Source organism: Oncorhynchus nerka, linkage group LG17 (genome assembly GCF_034236695.1).
Source record: "Oncorhynchus nerka isolate Pitt River linkage group LG17, Oner_Uvic_2.0, whole genome shotgun sequence".
Classification (NCBI taxonomy): domain Eukaryota; kingdom Metazoa; phylum Chordata; class Actinopteri; order Salmoniformes; family Salmonidae; genus Oncorhynchus; species Oncorhynchus nerka.
This window is the reverse complement of record NC_088412.1, coordinates 46,703,919-46,724,616: the sequence shown is the minus strand read 5'-3', so window position 1 is coordinate 46,724,616 and position 20,698 is coordinate 46,703,919. Positions and strand designations below refer to the sequence as shown.

Genomic DNA, 20,698 nt, shown 5'->3' with positions numbered 1-20,698 from the left:
TTTTCTACACGTGCAAAAGTTATTCCACCAAGAATTAGACCGAGATGGTCACCTTTATCTGTATCTAACTGAACTTAAACATTATGGACCAAAACTGAGCAGCTTATTTCTGACGGTTCAACAGTATTTGAAGGCATGGAGCCAGTGTTTTCCCTAAGTAAAGCTATGGACTTCCCGGACCGTGGGGGCTTAAAATAAGGTTGCCTAATGAGCTGTATTTTGGTGGCCTCTGGTACGTTATAATGACTTGATTCCATCTAAAATACACAGCAAAATGATTGGCTACTTCATCAAGTTGTGGTACTGTGTAGAAAGACGTGGCTTTTGTAAAGAATTGCTATTATGCAGGAGACCAATCTACTGCTAAATACATGGCTATTGCATTGTTATAACTGAGACAACACATAGCAACGTATTTTCACAGTAAAGCCTGTGGGGTCCCCTACAGGATAGCTCCCACATTACACACATAATCTCCCTTTTAACCGAACACTGTGTGCCCGAAGAAGATTCTACGATGACGGACAGACAACTGAGCCAATGGCGGAAGACTACAGACTACAACCAGCTGAACCAATCCGGAGATCCGATCTTCCTAGAGTCAACCTACTTTCTGTGACGTATATAAGGGCTGTGCTGACTGTTTACTCGCTCTCTGCCTGCTGTTCCAACACGAACTAACGGAAGAGCTGTATTTACGTGTACCAGATATTCTCACTCTGAAATAAACTGTCGCTTGTCGTACAATTTTAACACCTGGTCTGAATCGATCCTTAACCGGCTCACCCTTCTAATATCCTTTTATCAACAGAACTTGGTAGCAGAGGATGGTTTAATAACGGTCCGGTCGAAGTGAGTTGATTGGGTGTGAGAAGGAGAGTGACGGAAGGACGGTTCCAAAAAAGACGGGTGAAAGAAATTCGGGGGAGGACAATAATTCTGCTCAACTCGGGAAACTGATCTAAAAGGTGCACCATAAACAAGGTAAGCAAAACCTGTTAAATCAAACTTTGCATATTGTCGTATAGTCTGTCTAAATTCTGATCAGTATTTCCGAGTAAGTATGAATTCTTGTGTAAATGTATAATTTGCTGACGAGTCAAAGAACAGTAGAGTGAACATATGTGGTACAAACCGGCGACGGCCGGGTGATTAAATCATTGATGAGATATCAGTAAGGGGATAGCTGATTACTATTCATTAAATCTGGCGCCGAGGGGATAAATTGTAATTTTGTCCCGTGACCCGGTCAGCGCAGTCTGATAGCTTTCAATGATGAGGGATCACTTTTGAGGCCTGTAGTTCCGATAGGGGTCAAAGATAATTCTGATAGGGGTCGGACATGTGTAATTATTAGTTCCGATAGGGGTCAGATATAATTTTGATAGGGGTCGGACATGTGTGTAAATTCTGGTAGGGGTCAGCACGATAGAGATTAGGGATAGATATCAGTAAGGGGATAGCTAATTACTATTCATTAAACCTGGCGCCGAGGGAAAAAAATTGTAATTTTGTCCCGCGACTCGGTCGAAGTCCAGTCTGATAAGAGGTCCAATGATAAAGATAAGCTGATAGGGGTCAGAGAGATAACGTGTATTTGTAACTGTTCATATTAAAATGTAATGTGGTTGTAATCGTCTCCATTAAGATTGTTGATGGTTGGAGAGACAGAGAGAGAGAGAGAGAACTCAAGAAGGGTTATTGGATAAATCCGAAAATTCTGTGTTGTATGTAAACTTCCATGTTGTATGTATCTATAACTTCTGTGTAAAATGTATAATCAGGAACAAAATGACTGATGTATAATTGAAATAAGATCTGAATATAATATTTAATATTGCGACTATATAGTCGAATAGATCCCTTGGTTGCGCGCTCCACGAAAGCTATACCAACCCAATCGTTTTTCTCGAACTGAATATACAAGGAAAAGCTCAGAGATAAGACAGAGCACGTGCAGCAGTGTCTCTTCGAGTACATCGTGGGTATTAATCAACGTCGGGCGAAGTATATGCTAACTATATTCAGATAGAAGGAGAGAATTCCGATTAAAACTACGATTAAATTCCGATTGAATTAAATAAAATCACGATTAAAAATTCACAATGGCGACCCCCAATACTCCAAAGCTGAGGTTTAATGAGTTCCTAGAACAAAAAATAGAATATAGATCAGGGGGAAAGAAACAATGGAAGCACATGAAGAAAGTTTGGGAGGGATTAAAGCTAAAATGGACACAGGAAGGTCATTTAGGAGGGGAACCGCCATCCGCAGTTCAGCTGAAAACAATGGAATGTGGGTTAAGAGAGAAAGAGGCAGAAAAGAACAAAATTCACGTATTTAAGAAAGGGTCAGATACGAAGGGAGTGAGATTAATGAGAATCCTAATTGAGGGAAAACTTTGGGCGTTTAAATTAGTGCTATTTTCTGTTGTTCAGATGCCGGAGTAACAAATACAGAACTGTAAATTGGGTCTATTTGCGGAGAATCTCAGTTCCATAGCATTGGTGGTTCAGTGGTGGAGTTCTCGCCTGCCACGTGGGAGGCCGGGGTTCGGTTCCCAGCTGAGGTGTAAAGAGTAGTTATATATGTCTGAGTTTTTGGTTTTAATTAAACTAATTGTTTTGCAGAGAAAGTTATAGTCACTAGTATTGGTATAAGATATAAACTGAACGTTTTAAATAGTTTGTTTGGTTCAAATTGAAAGACTAATTCATTCAACTTAATATAAGAACGGAGATTTTGATGCAAGGCGATGTCTGTTCACTAAATAATTTGTTGGGAATAATACATTGGGAAAAGAGTCGTAATTAAAATGCTAATTCAAAGACGAGACAGTAACTTAAATCAAATTAATTCTGAATAATAACGGGGGAACAATTACGATAGATTTGTGTCCATCGAAATGTTTTTATAAGATTAGCGAATTGAGAGATGTTGATTGATGTTGTAAACTCTAAATCAGGATTCAACAGATGTGATAAATTAGGTTTGGTTTATCGAACCCGAAATACTGTTGTTGCAGACAGCCAACCATTATTTACAATGAGTTGAAAATCGTTGCGAAATGAGTCAAGATTGAGCGCTTGTTGATGACATCACTCGCGAGGTTTCCGTCGCCTCGGAAATGATGTCTTGACTGGGGGTGACAGAGAAAATGGTTAGTGTCCTTTAGAAGGAGGTGCGGGCATTAATGTTGAGTCACTTTTCAGAAGTTGATAAACATTTCGAAATACATTTTTTTTAAAAAGGAGTATGTAAATCGTCAGGAAAGATGCTAAAAAACTAGCAGCTGATTCGCTGGGTGGGTATCATTGATTTGTGGCGTTTATTTGGACTGTAATTGGGCGGTGAGAGAGAGCGATTGGATGTCTGAGTCATAAAACATCGTGATGGTGGATTCTGATGGTTGTTGATTCTTGGTTTGATCGTTTGAATAGCACCAGTGAATTTGAGCACTGTTTCCATTATGTGGAACGGTGTCAGGGTATTAATGGTGAAAAGCAACCTCTATGGTAAAACATAATTGTACATGTTTCGGTAAACTAGCGAGGTTGAATTTGGTTATTTGAACATTTCCCTTGATACGTAGACATACGTAACAGGGGCAAGTTGTTTTTCCTTGAGGAACACGCAGATGGTGTTCTGTTTTATTGAGATGTAAATGTGAGTTGAAGGAGCCAAGGGAAAATACGTTATTTTTTATTAAATATCAGGGATTATAATCTTGGGGAGAATGAGGCCATAAACGACCAAATTGGAAAGGCCTGGAAGTTTTGATTAATCATTAAGGTTTGTAAATATATACACATAAAACATTTGTTAGGACTATTTGTTTTGGTGGAAAGGTATTTTAAAGAGACACGCTCAAATATGGAACTTTATGAGTTTTTATTTTATGAGTTTTAAATTACACAAGTGAATTTGGATTTTAAGGATAAAGGGTTCTTTAATATGTCTAGTGTAGTATAGAACTTGACTATAAAAGGGTGGGTTGACTCATGGACCTTATCATGACTGTCTTCTAGGGTCTGATCAGCCTTAGGGGAGAGTCATTGGTATAATGAATGTGGTAATATTGAGTTACTAGTTTTAAGGTAAATTCATTATAAAGGAGTTTAGGTTAGGAGGTTAGGATAGGAGATATATTAAGCCAATAGGGCAGGGAATTACATAGAAAAATAAGTTTCAGTTCTTAGGGGTGATAAATTACTGTAGATAAGGAATTCTGCACTCTGCAACATATATTAAATTCATGTTATTGTCAGATAGAATACTGAGGGTCCTTGAAGGAAGGATTTTGATATGATAAGCATTTGTTTTGAATTTTTTTTTTTTGACCATTAAAAAAACCATTTGACCAAAAAAAAAAAAAAAAAATAGTATTAAATTTAACAGGTATATAGGACATCTGTGATGATTTAGGATTATTGTTAGGTTGATTAAGGAAATGTAAGGACTTTAGAGATTGACACTCATAGACATGATTTTAGATAAAGTCAAACAGTTAGAAGCTTAGTGGTATTTGAGAAATATGAGAGAAAGGGTTTAAATTGGTAAATATATATTTAAGAAAATATATAAGTAGCGCAGATAGTTCTTAAGTAGATAAGAAACTTGACAGGGAATTGGTACTGGATTGACGCCCAAGGGAGAATTGGACATGTGGAAAACTAAAAGGGGCTCCTTCATGATGATGTCAGACATAAGGATAATATACTAATCTTACCTAAGTCATTATTTAGAGTAGGTAAGGTTGATACCTAGGCAGAGTCAGGTATCAAAAGGGGGATGGGTAAATTGTGGTCTAGGATAGGATGGGGCTTATTGGATAAGAAACTAATAAAAAAAATATATATGTAAGCTAACAATTGGGAATAGAAGTTAAAGATAAAATCAGATAAAACATATGAGAAATTGTTTGTTAACCAAGCCTGTATGTCCAGGATTTTATGCATTACAGGTGAACTACAGGTGAAGTCACTCAATCCAGTCCCCAGAGGCTTGGGGACCATAGAAGACCCCTGGTGACAGCTAGCTGAAAGAGCTACCCAGATTCATATCGCACGGCGGAAGGGTAAGACACTTTTTTCACTGTCGGACAATAAACAGAGTTCAGGAGAAGAACTGGAATTAACAGAATTCCGGGGGCCAACTCTCGAATGAAGCAACCCTACCTGTCCTATCACCCCTGTTTTTGTTCATAGAAGTGAAGATGTGTCTGGCTCTGGCTAAGCGATGTGTATTTTGTTCCAAAATAAGCATAAGAGATCCCTAGATCTGGGTAGACAAGAAGTTAGAGTAGAGATTACATGATAACCGACTTCGGACAGTTCTAGGATTGGAGAAGAGGGTATCCTTATAGCATGGGGGATCCCACAAGGGTGGATAGGTTTTCCATGATATGGGGAAACCTGGGAGCAATGTTGAACTTTGTAAAGGTGATGAAATCCTACTAACCATCAAAACTATTAAGCTCTCAGATGCAGGAACTCACACCCTCGGACTACAAAGGACGAGGACAGACATGATGGGTGTGTTTTCTATTAAGGTACTGCCAAGACCAGAGGTAACCGGACACACTCCTCTACCACCACTGTGTTAAATATACCATTCAGGTAATTAATGTTAGAGACTATTCGGCTATGGATCAATTAGGAACTGAGACTGGTTTTGATAGTAGGGACAAGTTGTGGCTGTCTTATATGAGGTACACAGCTAAAACCCTGAGAAGAAAGGACTGCATTATTTGTAGTTATGCTAGACCTGTTCTGGCTACACACCCATTTGCAGTAGGAGAAGGAGAGGGGTGGTTGTGTATTCTGAGAAGTTTTTACCAGGTTAAGCCCAATTCAACCCTCTGTTCCTCTTTGAGCCTTGTGTTTCATGCAGTACCTCCTCATCGGGCCTCTTGGGGTGTTGAGGCATATGGGGGCAATTACGAGTGCATCACGGGTACAGGTAATGGCATTGATTATGGGAGATTGCCTGAAGCTGATTGCAGGAGTAACATAACCATTAATTCCACTTGGCCAGTTACAGGCCTAAACCAAACTAGTGGTCTGGGTGATGTGGGTTGGATGTGTGGAGCCAAAAGAGTGCTGAGACCCATTCTTAGAGGAGAATGGCAAGGTACGTGTGGTCTGATCAGTTTGATTATTCCACTGACCATTGTTGATGTTGTTGCTGAACAGCTGCTGAGTTCTGTAACCAGGGGACCTGAAAACATTCCATCCCATGGGAGACATAGATGTAGTGCTCCATGGACAGAGGATGTAGTTGACATACACACTAACCTGTTGGGAGTGCCAGTGGGGATTCCTCATGAGTTTCAGGCCTTGGGTAGGAATGATGGACTCTGGCACTTACTACCTACTATGGGTCTAGCCATAGTGGATGCTAGACAGACTGCATGGATTAATTATATCTACTATAATCAACAGCGTTTTGTGAATTACTCCCGTGATGCACTCACTAGTATGTCTGAACAGCTTGAGGCCACATTTGGGGTTTCCAGACAGAATAGACTTGCCTTGGATATGCTTCTTGCCAGTCAGGGGGACGTCTGCAAGATGTTCGGTAAACAATGTTGCACGTATATTCCTAATACCAGTCCAGATGGTGGTATGTCTAAGGCGGGGTTGATGCACTATCTGCTAAGATGAGGTCCACAGGGGGGGTGGAGGAGTCTGTTCTCTTGGCCTGGTTTGGTAAGTGCACTGGTAGGATGGTTACTGGATTTCTGACCCTAATTCTTGTATTATTTGTTATTGATGTGATGTGCTGCTTGCATCATACCGTGTTTTGAGAAGTCTGTTACAGATGTGGTGAGGGCTTCAGGCATATGCCTTTGCTTGATGCTCCAGTTGGCGATGCCGATACGGAAGCATGCTTTCAGGGGAGGATGGGACTGACTGATGATGACACATGGTTTGGAGTCCCTGGGTGGCAAGGAGCCCACCTGGTACAGGATAGGAGTAGCTGAGAGGACCAGATGGTTTCTAATAATTCTTTACTCTGTTTTCCATGACCAAAGTTTTATCCTACATCTTACATGTCAATAACAATAAAGTTTTATCCTGTTTTTGATAAGTGACACCCTTGGGGGGAACAAAAGCATACAACAAAGGCATATATAACTTGTTATTAGTAATAAACTTTTTATTATTTTCATGAAATGCTATGACTGCTGAAATAAAGGATAATTGAGTGACACCCTAGCAGGAGTCAAAAGGGGGACCTAAATTTCACACTATTTCCTTTTGTTCTGTTTTTGAATGAGCTGTTCTCTTTTGACATGAAGGTAGTTTAAACTTTGTAACTGTTATATGACTCATTGCTGAGTTTTTGTTCACACCCTTGGGGTTATTTTACATTATAGCCATTACCATATATATGATTGAATATTATCTGCTGTTGCCTTGTGTGGATGTATGTATGTGTTATGCTACCTAGCTGATTTGAAACATTGTTAAAAGTATCAGGGCCATGGAACTTTCTCATGCTGGAAAAATACAGAAGGAAGGGCACATTCAGAGCGTGGGGTTGCGAGAACTAGCGGTCTTTTTGGTTAGATAACAGGAGCCAGGTGCGAGATAACGGTATGGAGCATGATACCCATCTCAGTTTTTGCAGCAATTTTATCCAGTTGCTTTTATTGATTAAGCTTCTCCATTGTATGTCGTGTCCCATCTGGGATGGGAAGAGGGGGAAATTATTTTTCTTTGTGGGCCATTTCCGGATAGACATACCTAGTTTAGGATATTTTTCCTTTTTGGATTATGTCTTCGTTTTTGCTTGGAGTAATGTATCTGGACTATATCACATCTCTTAGGAGATGTGAAGAGAGGGTATCACAACTTTTTCCTGCTGGAAAAAGTTGGCTAATGTGGACAATAATTTTTACTTTTATTTTGAGCTGTTCTCCGCTCTGTTAAATGAGGGTTGTAAGTTCCTAGGTGGCTGGTAGCCAATTTAGTACATAGTGGGATTGAATGGAGAACATGATGGTAATACATAAATATCTATTTCTGTTTAATACCGTGCCTTATTTCATAGTCCTTTTGGGAGAAGTTTCTCTTTGTGTCTGGATCTAGTTAGGTTGTGTCACGTCTCTGGTGAGACGTGAAGAGAGGGTTTTGTAAAGAATTGCTATTATGCAGGAGACCAATCTACTGCTAAATACATGGCTATTGCATTGTTATAACTGAGACAACACATAGCAACGTATTTTCACAGTAAAGCCTGTGGGGTCCCCTACAGGATAGCTCCCACATTACACACATAATCTCCCTTTTAACCGAACACTGTGTGCCCGAAGAAGATTCTACGATGACGGACAGACAACTGAGCCAATGGCGGAAGACTACAGACTACAACCAGCTGAACCAATCCGGAGATCCGATCTTCCTAGAGTCAACCTACTTTCTGTGACGTATATAAGGGTTGTGCTGACTGTTTACTCGCTCTCTGCCTGCTGTTCCAACACGAACTAACGGAAGAGCTGTATTTACGTGTACCAGATATTCTCACTCTGAAATAAACTGTCGCTTGTCGTACAATTTTAACACCTGGTCTGAATCGATCCTTAACCGGCTCACCCTTCTAATATCCTTTTATCAACACTTTACAATTTTAACTTACTGCAAATGTATACGAATTCAGTGTATTTATTATTAGTTATTTGGGATGTTGTCTAGGCCTATATGAAAAGACTGGTTTCAAGTCTTACATAGAGTTTTACTTGCACGACATGAATTACTGTGTCCGTAGGAACCAGGGCTACGGTGTCCACAGATCGATTTATAAGCGGAAATGTCGGGTTGGATGCGGTACCAGTAACCACGCAGGTCCCCAAAACGGGACCTGACATCTAAGAGGTTTATAAAACAGAAAAATGTGAAAAAAAGGTTACATAAAAATATATATATATAAAAATAAAAGGTTTATAAGTATTATATATTTCTGACTTCACAGATTTTTTTATTTTTATTGTTGTCATATTTGGAACAGAATAAATCTCTCCGCTACCTATTGTTCCTGCAGTGAGGAGTCACCATCTTCATTGAATGCGTTCACAATTTATCTGCAGATTAACAGCCAAAAAGGTTACCAGTATGCAAATTAGGGAGACAAAATGAACAGCTCGCTCCAATGTGATTCGGTGGGCTACACTGAGTATGGTTACATGCACACAATAATGCGATTATTGTGGGTAGACAGATTAATACATTTGATTAAAATGTTTAAATATTTGGCAAGAAGAACGATACCCCTAATAATCCTGTTTACATGCATAGTTTACCCCCCCCCCAGCATCTACACCACCAAACTACTTACATGGACACATCAGCAAATGGCCAATCAAAATAAACGTTCTACCATTTTTGGGAAGCATATTTGATTTGGAGTTTGGACATAACGTTGGTATGTGAAAACTATTCTACTAAGCATTAATTTAGTTGTTCCAAACTCACTTCACTAGGTCTAAAGAGGGGGGCTTGCTCGGCTGGTGTAAGCAGGTCAAATACACTACTGGAACGCCGATTAAGTTGTTTACATGTCCTAACAATTTGAAAGATTGCTCAGAAAAACAGGTTTTAATCTGCGTATGGTCAGAAGTACGCGATGGGGAGGGGGGCGGGGTCTCCCCACTGGAAGACCGAGGTAGGGGGGAGCGGGGGAATCTATCAAATAGCGCACCTCTAACTTTCTACAGTACTAATGCAATGAGTAAAATCAGTCACACTACGAAATGCTACCAAATAAACCACAATTAATTCATAATTCATAATACTGTGAATATATGGGTTTCACAGACTGACCCACACACATACAAAGTGGTGTTGTCTGGGGAGGGGGCTGAAAGGTGGGTCCCTGGCGGAAGACCCTCCCAGGGAGCCATACAAGCTACAACCACCACTGACCCACACACATACAAAGTGGTGTCCCTGGCGGAAGACCCTCCTGTATGGAGTATGGAGTAGAGCAGGGAGCCATACAAGCTACAACCACCACTGACCCACACACATACAAAGTGGTGTCCCTGGCGGAAGACCCTCCTGTAAAATAACAGGTATGGAGTAGAAGTAGAGCAGGCTCTCAGGAAGTCCTCCTCAGAAAAAAAGCACTTCAGAGTCATCAAAAAGCATCCACTTCCCCTCGTTCTGCAGCAGGCTGCTTGGGGCCTGCTCCGTAGACACCCCACCTCCAGCCCCCTCGCACCCAGCCACAAGGACTTCCTCAGCCTCCTCCTTTATCCCTCCATTACTACTGTGTCCTGGGGCCCTGGAAATCCATCTGGATCATCTGGTGGTGATGTTGTCTGTCCCAGTAGAAGCTGCCTTGTCTGGGTTGGCTGTCTGCTTGTTGCCCCCAAAGTCATAGCTGGACAGGCTCCTCTGGCCCCCCAGCAGTCCCACCCCCTCTGAGGCCTTCTTGGCCCCCAGCTTGCTGTTTATTGTGGTGCTGGCAGAGTTGGCGTTAGCAGAACCATTTTGTCCTTTACCATTGAGACTAAGACACTTCCCCTTCATCATAATCCAACACCTCTTCCTCTCCGCTCTGCTTCTCATCCCCCTCGGGCAGGTGGACCTTGGTGTCCTTGCTGTCCATCATCCTGATGTAGGTGGTGTACCGTCCGCTGGAGATGGTGACAGCTCTGTGAATGACCACAGCAAACAGCTGGTAGTGCTGCCCTCCAGTGGCTGAGGGGTGCACGCACCACTCCTCCAGAGAGCGCTTGAAAGGGGTCTGTAAGGGGGTATTCACCTTTGAGAGGCTGGCGTACGGGTCCTTCCTGAACAACACAGAGAGGGAGAGAGAGCGTCAGTCTACGCATGCTGAGTAGCTTGAGACACAGAGGTTACAAAGATGGTTGCAAAACAAACACTGAACTAATCTAAACGCACACTGAACCTTTACACCGTCCTTTTTCCGTCAGATCGGCTTACCAAGTACTGTTGTATAATGTGGTGTTGCGCTTCTGTGTTATATTATATCTGATTGTGTGTTGAAGTTGTATGGAAGTGGCAAAGTATCCATCCACTAACTAGAGTAAGTGCAAAACCAAGCAGACTTGAGACAGGGGGCATTATAAAGGACAGAGAAGCACTTGAGGTGGATGGTGACGACCTCTGGGGGGGTTTTATCAAACGGCAGACTCCTCTCAGCCTCAGTGTAGTGGTGGCAGGTCTCACAGAGGTACTCTCCTACGATCCTCTCCAACGAGGCAAACTGGGAGATGGCCCACTTCAGAGTTTTCAGCTCCAGCTTGGGGTCAGGGGAGACTGGAGGGGTGGAGAGCAGAGCAGAGGAGAGGGTGTTAGGGTGAGATGGTTGTAATATGAGAGGATATACATTGTGGAGACTGTTGTTTGGGCTGATCTTTGAAACCGCTTGTTTAAGTGGTGACTGTTCATGTATGTGTGACCATGTGCTAACGTGTGCGCGTGTGTGGTAGAGTCCGCCTGCACTGGGACACTGATGTCCTGGGAGTCTTCTCTCCTCTCAGCGTGACACTCACATTCCAGACAGCGTGTCCTCAACACCAGAAGGCCCTGGAACAAACGCTCCATCAGGTCCACACCCAGGCACTCTGGACAGGGGAGAGGAAAAGAGGAGAGTCCGGATTCAACATAGTAATAGACAAAACACAATGGCTAAAGCAAGGGTAAAATAAAAAATATGACAGACAGGACACGGTCGATGAAATGGATTTCCAACGACATGTACTCGGCTATGACCTCACTTTCAGCTTTCTCCTCCGCTTCCTCTCTTACTTTCTCCCGAGGGGTTTTTCCTGTGTTCCCCACCGTTCTCCAGAGGTTGGCTACTCTGCGTCTCCTCCTGGTCAGGTTCGGCTGTCTCTGTCTTCCCTCCTGTGTGGCAGCTAATCCATCCCATGAACTTAGAGAAGATGCTGGGCTGCTTCCCCGAGGACAGCCAAGCTCAGCTTGGGCCTCTTCTTCACCTCTGCCTCTTTAGGAGCCACCTCTCCTTTCCCTTCCACGTCGCTTTCCTTCTCTTCTTCCTGCTTGTTCTACCCCTCTTCTTCGCCTATGAATTTTGGCGCTACAGTGATGTCACTGGAGGACTTCCTCTTGGGTTGGGTGAGAGGTTTCCCGTTTTCGGCTGACGATACTGCCTTCTTGGCCTGCCTCGGTGTCACTCTTCCTCTTATCGCTTGTTTGACCATCATCGTTAAGTGAGATTTCTGAAGTTTTAGCCTGCTCCTCTGTTGCAGTTTGTTTTGGTGCCCACAGTGGTGGCAGTTTCTGGGCTTGAACTCTGACATCATCATCCTGGTCACCCTTCTGTTCCTTCCTGATGGTCTATGAGGCCTCCTGCATGAATCCCAGGATGCATTGGAGCACCTCCTGGGTGTAGTGCTGTAGGTATCCCTCGTATTTGGGATTCAGCTGAATGTAAAACACTAATCAGACTCAGTCAAATATTGAATATTTATTAATACAAGTTATTCTCATTAAGAATCCTTCTTTTTTTTTACTTCTAAATGAGACATATCAAGTGCCTACCCCTCTCAGCAGTCAGGGGGTCTAGAAGAGGTGGTGCCGAATCACATGGAGTTGCTGGATAGTTTCCACAGTTTGATCACCTGAATGGAACAGCTCCAGTCCAGCTACCTAGTCCACCCTGACAAGTTCACTGAAGGGGAGCTGGCCAAGCCTCCACACAAACTAGTCAACACACTCAGTTCAGAACCCAGCCCTACCGCAAGGCCCCGCAGTACTGGGTCACATTCATGAGGTAAAGTGTTTCAGAATGTTCTGATATAATGGTTGTGTAATATGGAGAATGTACTTTAATTTATAGAGACACAGAGCAGTTTCACTTTTTTTTATAAATGTTTTTATTACTGACAAAAGAGCAAAGTACAAATACTGTATCAATAGGTCTGTATAGCAGCAGACCAGGTCTACATTATTTGGGTGGTAGAGCTTGCTAATCAGGTCCGAAAAAACCTGGGATATAGGCCAAATCTGGAAACTAAGTGAATATATTGATGAAAGTCACCTTGTCCTAGAGAGATTTACATGGTCACCCAAACATCATGCCAGGGTAAGAATACGCAAAGCACAACCATTATTTGAAGTGTTTCTAAATTCCCCTATGGGAAAAATGAATGGTGGAAAAACGATTGGAAACATTTCCCTGTTTGACCTCTAGGTTTTATGGGTATTTGTTGGTTGCAGTGACAAAATGTAGCTGTTCTAAAGCAAATTTCCTGGAATTCTACACATTTTCCCATGGCTTATGCTATCTGAGTGACTCAAACATCATACAATCTATGAGGTCCCCATGCCATGATAAAAATATTCCTAAATGCATATTATTTTTTATATTTTGATTCTCCCGGACTGTCCAGCTTTTATGTTGGTGATTGTTAGTTCTCAAAGATTATATTAGAAAAAAATATACAGTGGGGAGAACAAGTATTTGATACACTGCCGATTTTGCAGGTTTTCCTACTTACAAAGCATGTAGAGGTCTGTAAATCACATTGTATGATTTTTAAGTAATTCATTTGCATTTTATTGCATGACATAAGTATTTGATCACCTACCAACCAGTAAGAATTCCGGCTCTCACAGACCTGTTAGTTTTTCTTTAAGAAGCCCTCCTGTTCTCCACTCATTACCTGTATTAACTGCACCTGTTTGAACTCATTACCTGTATAAAATACACCTGTCCTGTTGTGGAAATAATCAGAATTGGTTGGTAACATAGGTAAGATGTTTTATATTCATCATATGTTTGTAAGTTACTTCTCATCAAGAATGTTATTTTTGTATAATACTGTGGCAGGGTTGCAGTATCTGTTCTCTGTCAAGACTAAGTTGCATGGGCCGCAGAGAGGGGAGTGGTCAAGGGATCATCAAGCGTGTATCTCTTGGCTCCACAATGTCTGTGTGCCAGTCAGTGTGTCTCTGTGATCTTGTCAAGATAGGATGGATTTGATATATGCCTGTTGATATGGAGGGTTGGTTTATGGTTCTGGGGTTTGAGTAAGGAGACAAAGATGAACGATTTATTATGTCTATGCTGTCTGACTATGTGTGTTCTTTGCTATTAAAGGATCGCAGTTGCAATGCAGAGGGGTCTCTCAGAGAATTCACTGAGAGACACTGAATTACCTGAGAGTCACAGGATTGTGATAGAGCTCATATAATTAAAGATGGACTTTGATAACTAACTCTGACTTGTGTGTGTGGTTTGCTCCCATGATTTGGTAAATAGAGGAAATTTCCACGACAGTCCACACACTCAATCAATCAAACAGACTCCAACCGCTCCACAATGGCCAAGACCAGAGAGGGTGTAAGGACATCAGGGATAAAATTGTAGACCTGCACAAGGCTGGGATGGGCTACAGGACAATAGGCAAGCAGCTTGGTGAGAAGGCAACAACTGTTGGCGTAATTATTAGAAAATGGAAGAAGTTCAAGATGACGGTCAATCACCCTCGGTCTGGGGCTCCATGCAAGATCTCACCTCGTGGGGCATCAATGATGATGAGGAAGGTGAAGGATCAGCCCAGAACTCCACGGCAGGACCTGGTCAATGATCTGAAAAGAGCTGGGACCACATTCTCAAAGAAAACCATTAGTAACACACTACGCCGTCATGGATTAAAATCCTGCAGCGCACACAAGGCCCCCCTGCTCAAGCCAGCGCATGTCCAGGCCTGTCTGAAGTTTGTCAATGACCATCTGGATGATCCAGAGGCGAATTGGAGGAGGTCATGTGGTCTGATGAGACAAAAATTGAGCTTTTTGGTCTAAACTCCACTCGCCGTGTTTGGAGGAAGAAGAAGGATGAGTACAACCCCAAGAACACCATCCCAACCATGAAGCATGGAGGTGGAAACATTCTTTGGGGATGCTTTCTGCAAAAGGGACAGGACGACTGCACCGTATTGAGGGGAGGATGGATGGGGCCATGTATCGCGAGATCTTGGCCAACAACCTCCTTCCCTCAGAAAGAGCATTGAAGATGGGTCGTGGCTGGGTCTTCCAGCATGACAACGACCCAAAACACACAGCCAGGGCAACTAAGGAGTGGCTCCATAAGAAGCATCTCAAGGTCCTGGTGTGGCCTAGCCAGTCTCCAGACCTGAACCCAATAGAAAATCTTTGGAGGGAGCTGAAAGTCCATATTGCCCAGCGACAGCCCCGAAACCTGAAGGATCTGGAGAAGGTCTGTATGGAGGAGTGGGCCAAAATCCCTGCTGCAGTGTGTGCAAACCTGGTCAAGAACTACAGGAAACGTATGATCTCTGTAATTGCAAACAAAGGTTTCTGTACCAAATATTAAGTTCTGCTTTTCTGATGTATCAAATACTTATGTCATGCAATAAAATGAAAATTAATTACTTAAAAATCATACAATGTGATTTTCTGGATTTTTGTTTTAGATTCCGTCTCTCACAGTTGAAGTGTACCAATGATAAAAATGACAGACCTCTACATGCTGTGTAAGTAGGAAGACCTGCCAAATCGGCAGTGTATCAAATACTTGTTCTCCCCACTGTGTGTGTGTATATGTATGTTTATGTTTATATATATATATATATATATATATTATCACATCTCTCACATGTAAATGTCACACTCCTCCAGTTCAATATAAAATATCCAGATTCAATCAAACACGTCTTTCTTCTGCCCAACACAGAATCTAGTGGAACGTAGCTCTTAAAAGTACACAAATTAACTCTAACAAAATGACTATATTCAAGGTTAGAGTCAAGAAATGTACATTCTATTGATCTATTAAATAGATTACATTTGAACATATCCAAATCATGTAGGGAGCAATATCTGAGGGTTTATACTTGTATCTGATATATCCAAGTTAATCATTAAAACAAATTACATTTTTGAAATGTTTAATGAGCTGAAAATGAGCTGTTATTGGCAGACAGTTTTGGAAATCTCTTTTGTTATTGGACTATTAGGCTAACTATTTCACCGCATGCTGATGTCACCCTGGAAGCCCAAGACTCCCTCCCACCAAAACCGGCAGAAATTTCAGGTGTTCTTTCCTAACAGCTCTTACACTAAAAGGACATTGTCATCTTGTTCACAATTAGACAGTATTATTCCAACCTCATAGTGTAGGATTTTTTTTTTTTAAACACAGCAAAATCTTTAACTGATTTGAGATTTTTTTTTTAAAGAGGAGGTCTATTATTGGGTAAGTTTTCATACATACAATATGATTTCATGTGGCATAAACAAACAAAAAATATTGCATTCTCATTCAAAAACATAAGTCAGAACACCATGTGGTTTCAGGTTCTCTGTCGAGGAAAATGTATTTTCACAATTACAACAGTGGTATGTCTTCCCCTCCCTGTGTATGTGTTCTTCCATGTCTATTTAGGTGCCTTCATTTAGGTAAAGCTGTTTTTACACTGGGAGCAGTGGTAGGGTTTCTCCCCTCCAGTGTTTCCGGTCATGCTTATTCAGGTTTCCTAACTGGGTAAAACTCTTTAAAACACAGGAAGCATTGGTAGGGCTTTTCTTGTGTGTGTGTCCTCATGCGTTTTGAGGTGTCCTAACCGGTTAAAAAGATTTCCACACTGGGGGCATTGGTGAGGCTTCTCTCCTTGTGTGTGTTCTCGTGTGGGATTTTAGGTCCTGTGATTGTAAAAATCTATTTTCACATTGGAATGGCTTTTTTCCTGTGTGTGTCCTCTCATGATCTTTTACATTACTGGACCAGGTAAAAGTCTTTCCATAATGAGAGTAGTGGTGTCGTCTCGCTGTTTTATTTGCGTTTCTGGGTCTAATTCCCTGAAGGACTCTTCCCGCTGTCAGATTGAGAATCTGGTCTCTCTCCTGTCAAACACAAGCACAGTATTTAGTTGAACAGAGAAACCTAAATGAAACCTCCATAAAATGAAACAATCTTCCTATGAGGTTTAATCTAGACTGGGATATGCTTAACACCCCGGCAGTCCTACAATCTAAGCTAGATGCCCTCAATCTCACACAAATCATCAAGGAACCCACCAGGTACAACCCTAAATCTGTAAACATGGGCACCCTCATGGACTTTATCCTGACCAACTGGCCCCCCAAATACACCTTCAATCAGGATCTCAACGATCACTGTCTCATTGCCTGTATCCGCTACGGGTCCGCTGTCAAACGACCACCCCTCATCACTGTCAAACGCTCCCTAAAACACTTCTGCGAGCAGGCCTTTCTAATCGACCTGGCCCGGGTATCCTGGAAGGATATTGACCTCATCCCGTCAGTTGAGGATGCCTGGTCATTCTTTAAAAGTAACTTCCTCACCATCTTAGATAAGCATGTTCCGTTCAAAAAATGCAGAACTAAGAACAGATATAGTCCTTGTTTCACTCCAGACCTGACTGCCCTCGACCAGCACAAAAACATCCTATGGCGGACTGCAATAGCATCGAATAGTCCCCACGATATGCAACTGTTCAGGGAAGTCAGGAACCAATACACGCAGTCAGTCAGGAAAGCAAAGGCCAGCTTTTTCAAGCAGAAATTTGCATCCTGTAGCTCTAACTCCAAAACGTTCTGGGACACTGTAAAGTCCATGAAGAACAAGAGCACCTCCTCCCAGCTGCCCACTGCACTGAGGCTAGGTAACACAGTCACCACCGATAAATCCATGTTAATAGAAAACTTCAACAAGCATTTCTCAACGACTGGCCATGCCTTCCTCCTGGCTACTCCAACCTCGGCCAACAGCTCCGCCCCCCCCCCCCCCCCCGCAGCTACTTACCCAAGCCTCCCCAGCTTCTCCTTTACCCAAATCCAGATAGCAGATGTTCTGAAAGAGATGCAAAACCTGGACCCATACAAATCAGCTGGGCTTGACAATCTGGACCCTCTATTCCTGAAACTATCTGCCACCATTGTCGCAACCCCTATTACCAGCCTGTTCAACCTCTCTTTAATATCGTCTGAGATCCCCAAGGACTGGAAAGCTGCCGCGGTCATCCCCCTCTTCAAAGGGGGAGACACCCTGGACCCAAACTGTTACAGACCTATATCCATCCTGCCCTGCCTATCTAAGGTATTCGAAAGCCAAGTCAACAAAAAGATCACAGACCATCTCGAATCCCACCGTACCTTCTCTGCTCTGCAATCTGATTTCCGAGCCGGCCACGGGTGCACCTCAGCCACGCTCAAGGTACTAAACGATATCATAACCGCCATCGATAAAAGACAGTACTGTGCAGCCGCATTCATCGACCTGGCCAAGGCTTTCGACTCTGTCAATCACCATATTCTTATCGGCAGACTCAGTAGCCTCGGTTTTTCTAATAACTGCATTGCCTGTTTCACCAACTACTTTGCAGACAGAGTTCAGTGTGTCAAATCGGAGGGCATGTTGTCCGGTCCTCTGGCAGTCTCTATGGGGGTGCCACAGGGTTCAATTCTCGGGCCGACTCTTTTCTCTGTATATATCAGTGATGTTGCTCTTGCTGCGGCGATTCCCTGATCCACCTCTACGCAGACGACACCATTCTGTATACTTCTGGCCCTTCCTTGGACACTGTGCTATCTAACCTCCAAACGAGCTTCAATGCCATACAACACTCCTTCCGTGGCCTCCAACTGCTCTTAAACGCTAGTAAAACCAAATGCATGCTTTTCAACCGTTCACTGCCTGCACCCGCACGCCCGACTAGCATCACCACCCTGGATGGTTCCGACCTAGAATATGTGGACATCTATAAGTACCTAGGTGTCTGGCTAGACTGTAAACTCTCCTTCCAGACTCACATCAAACATCTCCAATCTAAAATAAAATCTAGAGTCGGCTTTCTATTTCGCAACAAAGCCTCTTTCACTCACGCCGCCAAACGTACCCTAGTAAAACTGACTATCCTACCGATCCTCGCCTTCGGCGATGTCATCTACAAAATAGCTTCCAATACTCTACTCAGCAAACTGGATGCAGTTTATCACAGTGCCATCCGTTTTGTTACTAAAGCACCTTATACCACCCACCACTGCGACCTGTATGCTCTAGTCGGCTGGCCCTCGCTACATATTCGTCGCCAGACCCACTGGCTCCAGGTCATCTACAAGTCCATGCTAGGTAAAGCTCCACCATATCTCAGTTCACTGGTCACAATGGCAACACCCACCCGTAGCACTCGCTCCAGCAGGTGTATCTCACTGATCATCCCTAAAGCCAACACCTCATTTGGCCGCCTTTCCTTCCAGTTCTCTGCTGCCTGTGACTGGAACGAATTGCAAAAATTGCTGAAGTTGGAGACTTTTGTCTCCATCACCAACTTTAAACATCTGCTATCTGAGCAGCTGACCGATCACTGCAGCTGAACATAGTCCATTGGTAAATAAGCCCACCCAATTTACCTACCTCATCCCCATACTGTTTTTATTTATTTACTTTTCTGCTCTTTTGCACACCAGTATCTCTACCTGCACATGACCATCTGATCATTTATCACTCCAGTGTTAATCTGCTAAATTGTAATTATTTGCCTACCTCCAGTGCGGCTTGGTTGGGTTGTGTATCGGATTACGCATGACTTTCAACCTTCGTCTCTCCCGAGTCTGTACGGGAGTTGTAGCGATGAGACAAGATAGTAGCTACTAAACAATTGGATACCATGAAAAAGGGGTAAAAAAAAAAAAAAAAAGTAATACTAAGTGTATGTTGTGTAGTGGCTTTGCTGGGTTGCATCCCCCATTTTTTGTTTTTTGTTAGCCTCACCAAGATTTACACGTTAAACTCGCCAATGACTATTTCAGTCATTTGACTATCTCGAGAACACAAGATGGCATATAGCCCTCTCTAGGGTTCTCAGTCGGATGTATGGGCCACAGCTGGGCCAATGTGTACATTTCCGACACTGTTTTAACGTTAAGAAACAATAATCCTCACTTGCGATACGGTTTTGGAAACCTTTGGAACTTCACTTTCATATGACAGACACTGCAGATAGGTAGTCACTTTCATATGACAGACACTGCAGATAGGTAGTCACTTTCATATGACAGACACTGCAGATAGGTACTTGAATGGGTAACATTTGACCCATTGTTAACCATGTTATGTTGGTGGCCCACTCTTAGATGGTATCTTACAGGGTGGCTTTAACGAATGACTACATTAAAAAAACATATTGTACATTAACAACATTAAAAAAACAAGTGTAGAACTTCAGTAGAATGCCCAGATAAAGGGAAGATCCAGAATTAGTACATCCATCCATTTTTTAAAACGTTTTATTTCATTAATTCATTCATTAATAATAGATTCAACTTTTATAGTGCTATTCATTACAAAGAATCACATAGCAATTCAATGCAATTCATTGTATAGATACAGAGGCTATATAGCTATTGATTCTTGAAGAATATAACTTATTATGAAATGGGTTGTTTTGATCCAGTGCTGGTTGGAAAAGCCTTATTTATCTAAACTTGCACATTATTATTTCCAGCCTAGCATTTCGTTTGGAATAGCTGGGGTTAATATAAGCCTAGCTGTCTGCCTGTCCGATCTCAGGAACAATGTTTCACCTTGGAATTTCGATCTCTGTACCATACATAAATAGAAGTCCTTTCTATTTCTGACACAGATCACGCTGAAAGTCCTGCCTCTCCCATCTCCTCATTGGTTTATAGAAGCAGGTACCCACGTGCCATCTCCT

General features: G+C 42.5%; 1 pseudogene; it reads right to left on the bottom strand.

The window, feature by feature from the left end:
- Positions 1 to 9,614: 9,614 nt before the first annotated feature.
- LOC115145410 (ubiquitin carboxyl-terminal hydrolase 1-like) lies at positions 9,615 to 18,224 on the bottom strand (annotated as a pseudogene).
- Between the last annotated feature and the right edge of the window lie 2,474 nt (positions 18,225 to 20,698).